Source organism: Gracilinanus agilis, chromosome 1, assembly GCF_016433145.1.
Source record: "Gracilinanus agilis isolate LMUSP501 chromosome 1, AgileGrace, whole genome shotgun sequence".
NCBI lineage: Eukaryota > Metazoa > Chordata > Mammalia > Didelphimorphia > Didelphidae > Gracilinanus > Gracilinanus agilis.
Window position 1 is genome coordinate 112,334 of NC_058130.1, and position 13,211 is coordinate 125,544.

Consider the following 13,211-nt stretch of genomic DNA (forward strand, 5'->3'; position numbering starts at 1 on the left):
AGATAGATAGATAGATAGATAGATAGATAGATAGATAGATAGATAGATAGATAGATAGATAGATAGATAGATAGCCTTCGAATCATGAAGACCTGGGTTCAATTTCTGTCTCTGACATTTACCAGCTATGTAGCATGAGAAAGGAAACAAATTCTCAGTGCTCCCAAGAGACATTTTGAGACTTAATGATCAGGAGAATTATGGGGAGTGCTTTGGGGAAAGCCTGGTCCCTTTGAAACCACAAGTTCTAATAATATTGACAATAATAATAGCTCACATTTATATACTTTCCTTATGAATACCCAAAGGGAAAAGTGGCATAAGTAAGGCTCAGAGAAATTAAGTGAATTACCTAGCATCACAAAGCTAGTAAATAAGGGAGGCTAGATTAAATCCAAAAATTAAACCCAAAACCTTTTTTTATTGTACCACATTCTGGCCACAAAGTTGAAGGTCCCAATTTAAGCATTATCTCCTCTATTGGAGCCTTACTAACTATCCCCAATCCCTCCCTTCCTCAGGTAAAAGTGTTCTTTCCTTCTTCAAATTTCTTTTCTTTGCATTTCCCAAACTCCCTTTGTATTATAGTTATTGGAATCTTCTTCTTCCCCAGCCTTCCCACATCTACCTTCCCTTGGAAGAGACGGTTGAGGCTTGAGAAGGTTTCAGTTCTGCCTTTATCTTACAGAGAGGATTTAGAGGATTGACTATTGACTGACCAACTCTACATCCACATCAACATTTATTTTAAATACTAATAATAGTTGACATCTATATTGTACTTTAAGGTTTGTGAAATACTTTACAGACTTTATTGCATTTGATTCTCACAACAAGTATCCTTGTGAAGTAGATACCACAATTGTTATCCACATATCAATTGGAGTTAAGCAAAATCAAGCTCAGAGAGGTTCAGTTATTAACCTCAAGTCACAAAGCTAGTGAGTATCAGAGATGAGCTTCCAATCCAAGTCTACCTTCATTCTCTCCATTTCACAACATTAACAAATTAACCAGATGCTTAAGTACTATGATGGTGCTCCATGGGCATTTCTCCCTCCAAATATTATTATTATATGATATATATAATCATATTTAATATAATAACTATTATATATCCCCAGCCCTTTGCACAGAGGGCTAATGCAGTACCTGACATATAGGCAGTTCTTAATACATGTTTGGTTGTTGAATTTGAAAAGAACTTCTAAATATCATTGTAGATTCATTGATCCTAAGCAGATGGAATGGATCAGAAAGGGAAAGAATTTATTAAGGGCTTACAGTTTGCCAAGCACTGTATTGACCACTGACAATGTGAAAAGAAAAATGAGGCTATCCTTGCTCTTCAAAGAACTTACCTTCTAGTTGGGGAATAGAACACATAGAGAAGAGATAGACTGCATGATAGATGGAACCACCACCTGATGATCCTTAGGGTACAAGAGCTCAGGGAGAGTAGGGAGCCACTGCAAGGCTCTGCCAACTTATTGAAATGATTGTCTCCCAGCTTATTAAAAGGATGTAATTAGGCATACCCAGAGGCAGATTTAGGACCATCTGAGGAAAGGAAGATATTGGTGGAAATTTGGGATAGAGGGTGTCAGGTTTGGGAGAAGGGATCCTGTACTAGTCTAGTGGACCTGTCTAAAAGGTGTCAAAAGTGGATTCTTCTGTAATTTCAAAGGTCATGAAAAAGAAACATTCGAGAACTAGATTTCACTATCTAAAGTCAATACTAGTTCTGACCAACAGAGAGCTATAAGGTGATTTGTTGTTTAGCCATTCAGTCATGTCCAGTTCTTTGTGACCCAATGAGTCATAGCCATCCATGAGGTTTTCTTGGTGAGGATTGGTACTGAAGACCTTTTCCAGTGGATCCAGGGGATCCTTTTAAAGTGATAGTTAATATAAATTGTGGATAGCCCTCATGGAAAATTGTGTTTGTATTTATATTTTGATGTTTTGGCAACAGGATATATGTATAGTTAAGCAGCTCTGACTGAATATCAAGAAACCTGGGTTTGGGGGTCTAGATGTACCCCTGTATGACCTTAGACAACTCAATTCGCACCTCTTACCCTTGTTTTTTCTCCTCTATAAAGTAAAGGGTTTAGAGGAGAACAATACTATAATCATGGAATTTGATCCTAAAACAAAATAATAATCTCACACTGGATAGGTCTGACTGGTCAGCTTCCTCACCCAGTCTCCTTGTTCAGCAACTTCCATTCCAGGCCCCCTGCTTCATGCTGACAATGGACTGAATCACTTCTTAGACATCTGCTGAGCTGATCTGAAAAACTGCTGGTGCCAACAGAGAATAGCCTGGATTTTAATTTGTATGAGATCTTAACAACCTCTTCTTTTTGTAGAGGAGAAAGAGAGGAACAGAAAGATAGAGTGACCTCTCCAAAGACACACAGGTCACACAATAAAGAGGAAAGCCAAGCTTCAAATCTGTAGCCTCTCATCCTTAACTCAGGATTCTCTCTAATACAATTTGCTGGTCTACACTAGAGGCAGGAACATCATTTTACTTTGGCATGAGTCCTCTTCTACCTCTGGTTCTGCTGGAGTAAATAAAGATGCTATTTATGTCCACAGAAGCCTTAATTAAGCAAGATAAATAGCCATGTCAAGAAGAAAAGAGCTCCTTTCCTCTGGGTTATCTCCAAATTCTCAGTATCCCTCTAAGTTTCAGAGACACAGGGGACTGATGTAGTCCTGACCAGTTCTGAGGAGCCTTATCAATATGCTTGACATTGTCAGTAAAAATAATGAAAGAAAATTACATCTGCTAATTAAATTATAGAATGTTAGAAATGGAAGGGACTTAGAGATGTCTAGTGTAAAGCCCCATGTAGACATGGGGCAATATAGTATAATGGATGCATACTACACACACACACACACACACACACACACACACACACACACACACACATAGGTGTGTATATCTGTATATCTTGAATGTAAACAGGATTTAAGTCAGAGAGCCTGCATTTGAATCCCTTTTCTTCTATTTACTGCATGTGTGGCCTTGAGCAAATTGTTTTTTTTCTTTAGATCTCGGTTTTCTCATCTATAAAATGAATTGGTTGGTCTTTAAGGTCCCTTCCAGCTCCAGATCTATGATCCTGTGTACTGAATAGCTATGAGATCTTAATTGAGCAACTTAACCTCTGAATTCATTTTTTCCCTCTGTAAAATGGAACAAACAAATATTCTACCTATTTCATACAGTTGTTGGAAGATCAAATAATATACTATTTTTTTAAATATGGTATTTGAAAACTATAAAGCACTATGTAAAAGTGAAGTATTATCATCATATAAATAGCATCATCTTCCAAGAAAGTCATGTGAACCCTACATAAGTGACTTCTTGTTGTTATTCAGTCATTTCAATTATGTTTCACTCTTTGTGACTCCATTTGGGGTTTTCTTGGCAAAGGTGATGGAATAATTTGCCTTTGCTTTCTACAGCTCATTTCCAGATAAGTAAACTGGGGCAAACTGTGCCCAGGGTCACACTAGCTAGTAAGTATTTGAAACTGGGTTTGAACTCAGGAAGACTTGTCTTCCTGACTCCATGCCCAGCAGTCTATCCATTGGGCCACCTAGCTGCCCCTACATAAATGACTTCTGTTTGCCAAGTCAATGATAGCTTAGGGAGCATCTAGTGGTACTTCTTGGGACAGTGTAGAATTATAAGGAAAAAACAAACTGGGTCCAAGTCCTTAAGGAAGTTAGGAATCTAATGGCAACTAAATTAAAGCCCTTAAAGTTCCCAAAGGGCTTTACATATGTGATCTCATTTAATCTTCTCAAAAACCCTTGAAGATAGGCACTATAGGCAATGTCTCCATTTTACAGATGAGGTAGCTGATGTTGAGAAACATTAACTTATTTGCCTAGGGCAGCATAGGTCTTAAGAATCAGAAACAGCATGTGAACCCAGGTTTCTATGAGTCCTAGCCCAGGCCAGTGTCACCTGCGCTATCTTACCTTGAAGGCAGTCATATTGAAGAATAGACATAAAGACTTTAAAATAATCCATGTACTCTGCACTAAGGTATGAAGGAGTGGGTGGAGTGATTAGAGTTAAAGAAGGCTCCTTTGGAAAATATTTAGTTTCTGTGCTACCTTGGACAGGTCCCCTTCCTAATCTTGGGTCTCAGTTTTCTCCTTTAAAAATGGAGTTAGACTAGATGGTTTCAAAGAACCTTTCTAGCTCTGTGTATTTGTGTTCCTAATGTTCCTCTCCCATAACCAGCAGAAAAATACCAGAGAGGAGAAAGTACTGACATTATACACAGGACAAGGATAAGGACTTTGGATCGGGACAAAGTTGGGCAATATGAGGAGAGGCATCCCCAGTCTTCTGACTTTTATATGTCTTCTCCTTCATTGGCTCTCCACCCTCTTTTGGGATCTGCTGTCCTCAGTTTTCTTACAAAAACCCTTCCTTTCCCTTTTAATTGGAATCAGAGCCTTAATATAACTAATCACTAGTTGGGGGGAGGGGAGGCAGTCTAGGATGCTCTCTCCCATTAAGAAGCTCCAGCTCTGGGCTTATGAGGACTGGATTCAGTCCTGAGGGCTCCCCAAAGGAGGCAATAATGGCTATTCTCAAATTCTCTTCCTCATTGTGCCTCCATCTCTTAAACAAAGGTTAGTTTGGGTTAATGTCTTGGATCTCTGAAAAAGGTATTAACAGGAAATGTAAAATGCATCAACAGGAGCTTTCTAAAAAACTACAAAATATACAAAGTATATGTATGAGGTATAGAACAGTTACTAATTTGCTCCACCACGAAAGAAATGTACAAAAAACAAAAACACAGAAGATTTATAAACACACACTGACAAATATTTAAAATGGGAAACATTACATGCTACTGCTGCTTGAGCACTTGACTTTCACCTTGGCTTTGCACTGTCCCAGTAATTCATTCAAAGGCTATCTTTTCCAGGAAATATGGCAATAGCTGGGGCACATCCTTCTGCTAGTAGTCATTTTCTCCTTGAGAAAGACATAGCTGATGAAAGCACCTCCTGCTGAGCCCTCTCATGACTCCAGATCTCTGAGCCCAGATGGAGCTAGAAAATAACCATATCAGGATAGTTGTTGGTCCTCTTTTCTCAGGGAAAGAAACACAAGCAGAAGGGGAAGTCAGAGACTTGGGTTTCGGGCTCAGTTTTGTCTACATCAATATATATGCTCCATCCAATGTGTGAACAATCACTAATGCTTCCAGGGAGAAGAGAGAGAAGAAATCCCACTAAGTCTAAGGGAGAATATTTGGAGTCCCAAGCCATACATTCAGAAGAAAGAGCTGTTGCTTTTAAAGTACACTGAGTGAACAGAGCTTGTTGCATTTTTGACACAAATTATCCTTGCCCCATCACTAACACATGAGAGATGGCACTTGGGGACAAGCCAGAAACCTGTACTTATGCATGACCTCTATTAAAAAGCCAAACCATTTTTCAGTGGAAGTGGCCAGGGTCTCTGAGACTAAAAACTCCTCCATGAGAAATACCCTGGCCAAAATATAGACATCATGCCAGAAATGGCCAGGGTATCAGCTTATATCCATGGAATGGACACTATTAAGTTAAAGGAATGGTATACAAAGAGCTTTAGATGGAAATGATTTAAAGGTTTATTAGCTTCTATTCTATCCTCCAAAAGCATAATATTTTCACAATTAGAAGGGGTCTTAGAAATCATTTTATTTTTTTTAATTCTACAGAAAGGGAAACAGAGGCCCAGAAAAGTTTAATGACTAGTTCAAATTCACCCAGGCAATGAGGCAGAACAGATCTGTACCCAAGTCTTTTGACCCTATTTCCAGCACTCTGCCCCTGTCTTACTACCAACATTGCTTCATCGCTTATTTTATGGTGGACATTTATTGGAGAAGGCATTTAACTATCCCAGAATTCAGTTACCTCCTTTGTAAAATGGGAGTGGGGAGGCTTGATGACCTCTGAGATTCCTTCTAGTTCCTCTGATCCAGAACCAGTGGAAAGAAAAGCCAATCAACCTCAGGAGCCTGGATAGAAAGGGAATGACATCAAGGCTCAATCAATCCCCTATTTATATAACTGACAGTTACTTCCTTAAGGAGGAATGGCAAGGAGTTTTTAATGCTCCTATAGGCAGAAATAGCACCCTTGGGGATTGGTGAGGGGCTTAAGGTATGAGTAGGTGTAAGGATGCATTCTCTACCTCCCCCCATACCTTTAACAAAGAACAACCAGTGCCAGTTTTAGCATATAAAGAGAGGGCTCAGTCTATGTTCTTGCTGTTTTTAAATGAAGGTTCATTACTTCAACAATGAATTTTTAGAGCTCTCCAACCAGTGCTCTGATAGGTATGGGACTCTCTCTCTCTCTCTCTCTCTCTCTCTCTCTCTCCTCTATACAATGGTGCCATCTTGTGACTAATCTAGAGAATAACAGCAAACTGTTCATCTAATGTATAAACGTAAAACTAAATTATAGATAAAATTCATTCCATTTTCATTCGTTTGACAGGCAAGAAAGAAGGAAACAAGCATATGAGCATTTTTAGTCATTTACTATGTGCCATGCACTGTGTTAAAAGCTTTCCAAATATTATCTCATTTGGTCCTCATAACAACACTGAGAAATAGATATTTTCAATTTTTTACAGTGAAGGAAACTGAGGCAGACAGTGACTTGCACAGGATCACATAGCTAGTAAATATCTGATCTGAATTTGAACTCAGATGTTCCTGACTCCAGACCCAGCATTCACTGTACCACCTAGCTGCAGGACTTTAAACATTCTTCAGATGAAATTCTGATGTCTCATTGAAAGAATAAAGCTCACTGTATTGTTTACTCACTGTTTTACAATGCTGAATGGACATAATATTCCCCAAATACTCGTTAACTAGGGCATTGTCCAAAAGAGGGTGTTTTTCAGGATTCAAAATGTAAGGAAAGAGGAAATATTTTATGGGCTTCTTAACCTAGAGTCTGTGAGCTTGTTTTTAAAAAATATTTTGATGGCTGTCTTTCAATACAATTGGTTTCCTTTTTAATTCTAGGCAATTTATTATATGCATTTAAAAACATTATTCTGAGAAGAGGTCTACAGACTTTACCAATTTGCCAAGAAGAACCTTGACAGAAGAAAGATTAAGAACCTCTGAATAAACTATATTTGAAAGTATTGTGAAATGTATATATATACACACACACTTATATATATAAAGATCCTAAAGGCAGTACTAATCTCCTAGTGCCTGCTCCAAAGCCCTCCTTCATCACCCTCTTATTGATTATTTGAAATAAGCTTCTATACTAATTTCATACTGCAGGCCCCAGGAGCAGCTAGTGTTACATACCTCAGAGCCTCACCTCTCATCCCCATGTCTGGATACTAAATGCAGCAAACACCACAGGTGATGAGCTCCAAGCTAAGGAAATGGAAGACCCATGCTCTAGTTTCAACTCCAGCTACTTAATGGTCTTTGACTTTGGACAAGTCATTTCCTTTCTCTATGCCTCCGTTTCCAAATCCACCAAATGAGACAATCCATCAAGAGCCTATGTGCCAAGAATTGTGCCACATACTGGGGGTGCAAAGACAAAAAATCTCTGCTGTATAGAGCTAATATTCTTTCGTGTTGCTGATATGCACAATAATAAGCACATTGCATTTACGAATACATTTCTCTTTCTAAATAAATATAAAATATGTGGGAGGGACATAAGTAGTTGAAAGGATCAGTAAAGGTTTCATGTAGAAGATGGTGCTTGGGCAGAGTTCTGAAGGAAATCCAGCATTCTAAGAGGTAGGAGATCAAAAGAGAATTCATTCTAGGCATGTGTGTACTCCCAACTTAAGAAGGGAGCTTTGGTGAGAATATATTTGTGAATGCTCTTTGAAAATGGTGGGGGAAAAGTGTAATAAGAAACTAGTGAAGAACTACATATGGCATTTATAATTTTCCCCCAAATAGTTGTAATGGTATCTTCACACTTGTTGTTTAATAGAGGTGGCTAGGTAGCATAGTGGAGAGAGATCTGGGTCTGGAGTTAGGAAGACCCAAGTTCAAATCCAGTCTTGGAGACTTACTAGCGATGTGGACCTGACCAAGTCAGTTAATATCCATTTGGCTCAGTTTCTTTCGCTATCAAAAGGGATTAATCATGTCACTGGCTTCACAGGAATTGTTGTAAAGATCAAAAGACATATTTGTAAAGTTCTTAGCACAATGCCTGGTACGAAGTAGACACTTAACAAAATGCTTTTTTATTTCGTTTTCCTTCCTTCTCTAAGAAGTTCTTATCCTCAGAGTAATCCCCTGAGATAGATGCTAGTGATTATGGGGTTCCAATACAGGTTATTAAATGTGCTTAGAATGAAAGAAATCTGCCTAAAAAGGCATGGGGTTCCAGAAGTGTAGAATTTTAGAGCTGAAAGAAAACTTAGAGATCATCTAACCTAACCAACCACTTCATTTTACAGATAAGGAAACTGAGGTCCAGTGCTCTGTCCAAATTTCCATGGCACTTAGTGGCAGGACTAAGACCAGAACCAAGGTCACCTGACTCCCCAGCTGAAGTTTATACCACTTCACTATTCTGGCCATGTCTGCAGTTATATGTTAAGTATAAAGGTAGTAAGTAGAACCATTAACTAGGATTTATTTTGCACTAGAGCAAGTGCCACAAGGGATAGCTAGGTGATACGATGAATAGAATGTCAGACCTGGAATCAGGAAGACTCATCTTCCTCATATTTGGTGAGGCCATCAAATATGGTCTCAGACACTAGATGTATGACCCTGAGAAAGTCACTTAACCCTATTTGCCTCAGTTTCCTAATCTGTAAAATGAGCTGGAGAAGGGAATGCAAATCATTCCAATATCTTTGCCAAGAGGAACTCAAATGATCCACATAAATCATTGACATTTCTCTATACTACCAATAAATTCCAATATTTTAAAGAGATAGAAAGAGAAATCTCATTTAAAATAAATGTAGACAATATAAAATACTTGGGAGTCCAACTTGTAAAGACAAACCCCAAAAACTATAAGATAGCATTACTACAAAAAACTTTTCACATAAAGTCAGATCTAAACAATTAGAACATTAATTGCTCATAGATAATGTCAATATAATAAAAATGGCAATTCCAGCTAAATTTAATTACCTATTCAGTGCCATACTATCAAACTACCCACAAAAATTATTCCATAGAGCTATAAAATATTGGCCAAGAATATCAAAAGAATTTTTTCTAAAAAATACAAAATAAATTGGCCTAGTTATACTGGATCTTAAACTATATTATAAAGTAGAAATTATCAAAACAATCTGGTACTAACTAAAAAAATAGAATAGTGGATCAATGGAAAAAATTAGGCACTCAGCAAACAGTAGTAAATTGCTGTATTTACTTAGTGTTTGACAAACCCAAAGATCCAAGTTTTTAGAAGAACTTACTCTTGGGGAAAAAAACTGCTGGGGAAACTGGAAACCAACATGGCAAGAACTAGGCACAGACTAGCATCTCAAATGATATACCAAATGCAAAGTCAAGTGGAAAAATGATTTTAAAACAAAAGGTGACACCATAAACAAATTAGAGGAACATAGAATAGATTACCTGTCAGATCTATGGATAAGGGAAGAATTTATGTCCAAACAAGACATAGAGAACATTGTGAGATGTAAAATAAATAACTTTGACTAATTAAATTTAAAAGGTTTTGCACAAACAAAATCAATGAAACCAAGCTTCAAAGAGAAACAACAAAATTGACAAAAAAAGTTATAGCAAGTATCTCTGGCAAAGGTCTTATTTCTCAGTCAAATTTATAAGAATACAGGGGGCAGCTGGGTGGCTCAATGGATTGAGAGCCAAGCCTAGAGATGGGAGGTCCTAAGTTCAAGTCTAACCTCAGACACTTCCTAGCTGCGTGACCCTGGGCAAGTCACTTATCCCCCATTGCCTAGCCCTTACCACTCTTCTGCCCTGGAGCCAATACACAGTATTAACTCCAGGACAGAAGGTAAGAGTTTTTAAAAAAATTATAAGAATACAAAACTTTCCCCAACTGACAAGGTCAAAGAATATGAACAGGCAATTCTTAGATGAAGAAATTAAATATTTCTTTAATAATATGAAAAAATATTCCAAATCACTATTAATTTTGAAAATGCAAATTAAAATAATCCTGAGGTGCTACCTTACATCTATCAGACTGATTAATGACAAAAAAGGATAATGATAAATGTTAAAGGGGACATGGAAAAATTGGGACACAGATACACTGTTGGTGGAGCTATGAACTAATACAATCAGTTGGGGAAACAATTTGGAACCGTGCTCAAAGAACCATCAAGCTGTGCATATCTTTTGATCCAGCAATACCACTTCTAAGTCTGCATCCCAAAGAGAACAAAGAGAGGAGAAAAGTATCTACTTGTGCAAAAATATTTATAGCACCTCTTTTTGTGGTGACAAAGAACTGGCAACTGAAGGGATGTCCATAAAGTGGGTAATGGCTAAACAAGTTGTGGTATATGAGTGTAATGGAACACTATTGTGTCATGAAAAATAAGATGATCACAAAAAAAAAGAAAAACCTGGAAAGACTTATATGAAGTGATGCAAAGTGAAATGAATAGAAACAGGAGGACACTGCACATAATAATAACAATAAATTACAATGTCTACTGTGAATGACAACTATTATGAGCAATGCAAGGATCCAGAACAATTCCAAGTGACTCATGACATAAAAAGGCTGTCCATTACTATAGAAGAAGCTGATGAACTCTGAATGCAGACTGAAGCATGCCATTCTTCACTTTATTTCCTCCAAAATTTTTTTCTCTTCTGTAAGCAATGCATGTCTTCCCCTTCTTTCACAGCATGATGAACATGGAAATATGTATTATATAATAACACATATATATTCCATATCATATTTTCTGCCTTCTTGGGGATGGAGCAGTGTTAGGAGGGAGAGCAAGAATTGCAAAATGTCAGAAGGTGAATATTAAAAATTATATCAATATATAATTGGGGAAAAAATAAAAATTTTAAAAGAAATAAAAAGAACTGGTACAAAACAAATAATAATAATAATTCCTTCTACATTATCAGTCAAACTTTGCTTGAAGACTTAACATAATGAAGAGCCCACTATCTTCCAGGACAGACCATTCTTCTTTTCAAAAACTTAAATATTTAGAAATTTTTTTCCGTATGTGAAGCTTAAGTTTACCTCTGCAAACCAGAACATTGTACACAGAAAGTAAAACATTGTGAAACAATCCAATGTAATGGACTTTGCTACTAGTAGCAATGCAACAAGCCAAGACACTCCTGAAGGACTTATGGGAAAGAATGCTAACCACATTGAGAGAAAGAACTGTGGGAGTAGAAATGCAAAAGCAAAACATATGACATCACTTATCACATGTATACATGGGTATGTGATTTGGGGTTTGGGCTGTAAAAAATTACTCTATGGCAAAAATGAATAATATGGAAATAGGTATCAAGTGACAACATTTATATAACCTAGTGGAATTGCTTGTCAGCTCTGGGTGGTGGAGAGGGAAGAGGGGAGGGAAAGAAAATGAATCACGTAAATATGGAAAAAAAAACTTTTTTAATAATAAATAAATTTTAAAAACATTTTTACCTCTGCAACACTGACCTATTGCTCTAAGTTTTGACATTTAGGCCTAATCAGGATAAGTCTAATCCTTCTTCCTTGATAGAACTTTTCAAATATAGCTGTTATGTCTCTGCTAAATCCCACTTTTCCTCAGTTAAATATCCCCATTTTTCTCAAAGCAGGACATCAAAGAATCCAATTTGGTGTGGAAGATCTGGGTCCAAATTCCAGCTTTATCACTTAGTATCTGGGTGGTTTTGACTTTGCTCAAATCTCTAAACCTCTCTGAGTCTCAGTGTTCTCAACTGGGAAATAAGGAGAAACGGACTAGATAAATTCTAAGGTCTCTCCCAACTCTAACTTCATACACTTTTGAATGCCCTCATTTTATAGATAAGAAAGGTGGGACCCAGAAAAGTAAACTGTCTTAACCAAGGTCACAAAAATTTACAGAACCAAGATTTGAATCCAGGTTCTCCTCCTAATCTGATATTCTTGCGAAACAAGTTGTAAACTATAAGTCAAGGAGATATTTATTTCCATCCTTACATATCAAAAATACATCTTTACAGTTTCAGTTTGTCCCTCTCTTAAAGCCAATGATAGGCTGAGTTATAAAGTATTTGGAACCCCCAGTGTCTCATTCTCATTTCTTGGTTTTCTCTTCCCAAACCCGTCCTGTTCTTTCTCTCTCTCCCTCTCTCTCACCCTCTTCTTCCCTCTCCCCCTTCCTCCCTTCCACTTCCACCTTCCCCCCTTTTTCTGTTGCCCTCTCTCTCTCCCATCTCCACATATATATACATATATATGTGTGTGTGTATATGTATTCACACATACAAACATGCATACACATATATTGTGTACTATACTAGGCCACTGCAGAAGATGCAGAGATTAAAGAAGATATTTCTCTTACCCTGTGGATCCTACCCATACTGCAGAGGAACATGTCCACTTATAATCTAGCACTGTCCTCCTAATAAAACAAGTAAGGGCTTTAAAAAGTCATTTATCCTCATTTATTAATTGGTTGATTAAACTTGATTGTTACTTTTTTATTATGTATCCCCAGTGTCTAACAGTGCCTCTAGTATTTATAAAGCACTTCATAAATGCTTGCCCATTTATTGTGTGCATGTGTCTCTATCTACTCCCTCCCTTATGCCTATTTATATTTTAAACCTAATTTCTAAATGTAGAGTGAAACACTGTTGTTTACAGAATTTTAGGCATCATAAAGCAAATGGATTTATTTTGAAGGGACAAAGAAACCTCTAAAATTGAATGTTGAAGCTGAAGAGGACCTTGGAGATCCCATAATCCAATCTCCTCATTTTACAAATGAAAAGGCTGAGGCCACCATCTTGGCACTGATACTAGAAATGTGGCCAGCACCATGGCTAGGGACAGCAGTGAATTTAGTCTGAGCTGAAACTGGAGTAATATGCTATGCTAATATTACCCAAATATTTTAGAAAAAAGTCCCATTATTAGCAGTACCTGGAATATTTAGGTAGTGTGGC